Here is a 6000-nt window from a genome sequence, read left to right as displayed (position 1 = left end):
ATAAAAAAATATTTTATCGTAAAGAGATCCTAATTATTTGTCATAATATTATTCCTATAATAATTAATTATATTTTTTAGATTAAAATCAACTTATAATATATATAATTATTATGCTTTTAGAACCCTTTCAAACAGATTTAACTTTAATCATTAATGTATGTTACCTTTTCCCAGATAAATTGATACAAATCTTTCTTTAATTATTATTGATGGATGAATTGCAAAACAATTATTTATAGTCAAAGTATTAGATCACAAAAATCTTAAATCAATAATAAATTGGGTAAAAAACAATGTATTTAATTTATAATTGTCAAACCGTTCGAATTGCGGATTGACTAAAACAATATCGTTACGTTTGATTTTCTTAATTTGCTTTTTACAATTAATTCAATGTGTATTTAATAGATACTTTTGGCAATAAGCTAGGTATAGGGTATAGTTCGTGAGAAATAAGAACCTCAGAATATTTAGTAGTTACTAAATATTTATGACCGAATTCAATAAAACTTTGAAACTCGAAATTCTACTCCAGATACATATTATTATGTACACCGTACCCGGTTGTCGGGTACCACGTGCGTTTCGGTCTAAAAATTCGTATAGCGAATAATAAAAGACGAACAATATTTCATTTAATCATGTCATGTACAAAACATGCTATCGTCGGAATTAATTATTATTTTTAAAATTCCCGAAAAAAATATGGCAAAAAATATTCTTGTTTTGGCGGATGGCATTTAGGTGTAGGTATTATGCGAAAAAAAAAATGTTCAATTTTAATACATGCTATAATATACCGTTCAATCGTCGTATACAAGCGCATCAAACTAATAGGTTTACGAAATCACTACAATCATAATATTATTGTCACGTGAAAAACATAAGTACATAATATTATGATAATTTTCGTAAACAAGCACGTAAACAATAACATTATTGTTGGCTGTATAGCGACCAACGTGGCGTTTGTATGTTAAACATACGTTACCGGGTTGTCTCGGTTTATACCTTCTGTATACAATTTGAATAATACTAATAAAACACAATATGATGGATACAATAATAATAATAATAATATGATACAAAATATTGTCATTTCCTATTTTAAATATTAAATTATAAAACACGCTATAATACGGCGTGTTAATCACATTCTTATTTACGCGTGTTAACAGTAGCACGCCGAATAATTACACTGAGCCTAGCCGCCGATAAGTGCGCCCACTCGCATTCGTCGGACAGGAATTATTATTACATATTACACTCGTGTTTTGACTTTGTCGTCGCACAATAGTCGTATCATGTACACACACATAATAACGTACGTCATAGTGCGGCCATATACCGTTTATTAATTACGAGCATTTATCTTCAGGTATATACCAGACACGTGCATATACACACAATATATATATATTATTTACAACTCACTGCCGAGATATACATATATAGATATACCATAATAATAATGTATATTATGTTCGTACGTGTGTGGCATAGTTTCGTTTATTATATATATACGGCGGTGGTGTGTGTGCGGCGGCTGACGAGAGTGGTCCAGAGGCGGCGGTGGATGCAGGAGCAGCGTCGGTCGCACGCGCTAGACACGCGTCTCGGGCGGCCCGCAGCCTCCTCTGCTCACGTACGTGGACCCGATGGCGCGGCGGAAGGCCGAGGGAAGGAGGACGACGGCGGTGCCGAGAAAACCAGGTGCTCATCCCGTGCGAGTGAATACGAAACGCGCGCACGTCCTATTACAGCACCTATAATATACATACGACGTTATAATAATGATGTATTGTACATAGCATTGAATATAATACGTAACATTATGTGTCGAAATCGTTCTTCGTCCGTACCTATTTAATATATAGGTATATAACATATTATAATATGTATAATATATTAATATGTACTCATCAACAGGTACGCGTCGAACACGACAAACACACATTAAGGCGAACATATTAAGTGGCGCTCGCGGACATAACTTCAAGTACCTACCTACTGCATCAGGGGCATTGCGTTTAGAGTCCTAGAAAATCAAAGTTCAAAATATGCCCCAGACGTCGTCATCGTGAGTGATGAGTCAAGCTGCAGTCGCTGCAGAGAGTCCTGTAAAATATGTGTTTAAAATAGAGTAATAAAAGCCATAAAAAGGGAGGGGTCCCTTCATCCCTTTATTAAAAATGAATCTCAAAAGTAAAATGTAAACAATAAACTAATATATGGTCCTATTATGTATATTTTATAACTGCAGTATACGCACCTACCTATATATATATATATCTAAATGCAAATGTCTATAAAATATCGTTCGTCGTCCATCGATATATTATAGTCGCTTATTAGCCGAAAATTCTTTTTATTCCTATTTTACCTAACCAAACTGTTTTGGCTCATATATAAATTATTTTGTATAGTTTCACACATAATTATAATTATTAATTATTTTACACAGTTGTTTTTTTCGTGCAAGTATTTGGGTTTTAACCTGCAGGATGAGCAAAAAAGTATTTGGGGGGGGGCGCAAGCTCTATCCCCTTCCACACATGGTACAACTGCAGTGATAGATGAGATATGTCATATATTATGATGATGTATATGCGCACTGAAGCTATTATTATAATAGGACGGTCACCGTCGTTTCTGCGGAGACGGAATCGCGATGAATAATATTATTATTATCGTCACCGAAAAAAGTGAGCCACAAAACAGCGGCGCGGTCGTTCGACGTGTTCGTGCCACGCGACCTCGGGTGCCGGCGCGCCGACAGTGTATAGGTTGTGTATCGTCGCTCACCGCGCTGGCTACCGGCGGCGGCTGCGACGGTCCCTTCGTCCGGATTTGATCGAGCTGCCTGTAAACCTGTTGTGCTCTGAAAAGGGGGATGCACCGCCCGCGGCACCACAGGGCGAACGTCTCTCGGAGGTGGCTTCCCGACGACGACGACGACGACGACGACTACGACTAACACGACTATAACACGACGAAGACGACGGAGGCGATGACGATAATAATAATTAATGTCGAATGGGCCGATGAGATGCAACCCCCGTGAATGCGAAGACCGACGTTGACGAAGAAACGAATACCTTATATTATATTATACTGATCTCTCGGCGATACGATGACTATCACAGACCGCGTCGTCGTGTGCCTATATATTATATAAAACAATACAACGGTTTATTACTGCTGTACATCATCTATTATATATATATATATATAGGTACCGATTAATATTATTATACACATCGTTGTAATATTATATTATATAGGTAGGTCGTACTTAACCATCAATCGCTCAGATGAAGCGTATAAAGGTGCCTATTATAAATGTTGCACAACAACTTTGAGAGATGAGCATTACCTCAACATCATCGTTATTGTATATAATATGTACACCGGCAGCATACCGATGCTCAGTCTACCGTGGGTTTCGCGTGGTATAGTTATTGGTCTCACCATATCCGAGTTTTACTATAGGGATGGGCCGATACCATTTTTTACCGATATCCGATACTCCGATATTTGGTGTCGTCGATATGAAACCGATGGAAATGTTAAAAAAGCATTTCTCGGCAAAAAACCATCAACCGATATTATATAAAAACCGATACCCGATAACACAAATATTATACCTAGACAAATAAAAAAATATTGATTATTAATGGTAATAAATGATTGTTTAATAGTTATCACATGATTATTTTTATTTCAGTATTTTATACTTTAATATAAATACTTTTTTTACCATAGACTATTTTTCACTATACAAAAACCACAATGCGGCGCAAATCTATTGTAAATTCTTAAAAGTCAATCACTTATTATATGGTTAGGTGTATAGTAAAAATGAAAGGGAAAAAGTTAAAAATTATATCTATAATATTATAATTAATAAATAATAAAAAATAAATAATTATAATCATATATTGAGCATAAAAAAAATATCATATCGGCCGTTTTTTGGGTATTCCGCAGAGCTTATTGAAACGATATAATGTAATATAACAACTACTATGTAAGTAAATAATTTATAAAATATACTGTAATATTAATGTATAAACCATTTTGTAATTTCCTTTTGCAGCGGAACAATATGCATTTTACGGACGTAATATAGATTGCCGCAATATCTCTACGAATAATAATAATTAAAAAAAAAAAAAAAACTACTGTGAAATACCCTCGATTCAACACGTATATCACTCTGTATTATTGCAGCTGCACAGCGTGCAGGGCCATCGCTTGCGACGACGGAGTGTGTCCATCGCGATCCGCACGCATAAAACAAGTTGTGAGCAATCGCACGCAACAACATTTAAGTCGGCACCACCGTTAATCGTATGCGACCATAAAATCGCACGTGCCAAAATGTATATCGTTCGAGAGTATTGCATATTCAACGGCGTCTGCAGACGGTATTGTGCCGCGTGTTCGCAATTCAAATATAACTACCTGAAGATATATTATTTACGTCGTTGATACGTATAATGTTATAGGCATACTTCTCATAATATATTCGCTACAGCTTATAATGTTTTAATATTTATTATACTTTTTTATTCGTTCCGAACAGAATTATTTATCGTAGACCATATTAGTAGGTATCTGCTCATGTATATATACGATTTCAATTAATGCATTCATGCAGGACGATTCAGTTTCAAAAACACATATAGGGTGGCCACCGGCCACCGCAGATTTTTAAAATAGTAGTTTATAATTATAGTACACAAGGTGCAGAATAATTTAAGGGTCTATCCTTGTTATTTCGAAGAAAAAATATTTTTATATGATTCAGATGTCACTGCTGCAGCAAAACAAAAATTTTATGTTTTTCTCAGCCATAGTCATAAATAGTCATAAGTTTATCTATGGTTGTATAATAGTTATAACTAATTAACTATTTGATAAAAATTTTAAATGCACTGAAGTAGTACAAAAAAAAAATGTTTTATAATTATGTAGTTGATGTAAAAAATAAAAAATAAAAAAAATAATAACTATAAAATGTGGTGAAAATATGAATTGTATTTCAAAAATGATGTGTTTTTTATGATAGAATGAAATTATGTAAATAAGAATTATAAAATTTTGAAATAATATGGGTGATGAGCGATGGCCGATGGGTATAGACACTTAAATGGATCATCTTGTACACTTGGTTATAAATTATAATAATGCCTGTAGTTTGGCAATGCGGTGTCAAATTATAGTTATTATCTGGATTCTGGAAAACTTAATATTCGTTGTTGCTTATTCGCGTGCGGCATTAGTTCAATTTGTTGACAAATGAAAACAATATGTTTTCATTATAACCTGCACGTGTGTAAATTATGATGACATATGTGAAATTTTATTAGTTTGAAAAGACATATAATTAGTCAGAATTTAAATAGCTACGTTTTTTAAATGAACTTTTCATTTACGTGTATAACTATACAATTATGGAAACAATGTGTGGTATGATATTTTTAATTTATAACCCTACATTTCGTTCGTATAACTTAATTAATAAATCATATTATATTCTCCCGTGTACCTATAATCTTTAAAGATCAATATTATGTGTACCTATTTTGTAATAATATTGTACCTATTTTATAAAAATAATGTATTAGTAAAAGATTTAAAAAAAGGTTGATTGTGTTTTTCATATTTCTAAATATTGAAATGGTTTAAATGTAATTTCGATTTTAATATATTTTTTGTACGGAGGAACTCTTCAAGAAGTTATTGGTATTTGGTTCTAACCCTTTTTCCATTTTTTAAATTACAGGACCTATATAGACAATGAAAGTGAATCCAATTAAATAAATCGTTGAAGGTATAGGTATGCATGTATATCAATATGTATATATACAACTGGTTCGAATTTCGAAAAATGAAATTACAATAGGTAAATTGTTTTTAATTTCATCTTATATGTATAACAATAACATGTAGATCAATTTTTGGTTGGTAGTAAAACCTTGATTGTCTTCAA

This window comes from Diuraphis noxia, unplaced genomic scaffold (assembly GCF_037042655.1).
Source record: "Diuraphis noxia isolate RWA-SAM2 unplaced genomic scaffold, SU_Dnox_SAM2 contig0004, whole genome shotgun sequence".
Classification (NCBI taxonomy): domain Eukaryota; kingdom Metazoa; phylum Arthropoda; class Insecta; order Hemiptera; family Aphididae; genus Diuraphis; species Diuraphis noxia.
Note: the sequence above shows the minus strand (reverse complement) of the source record.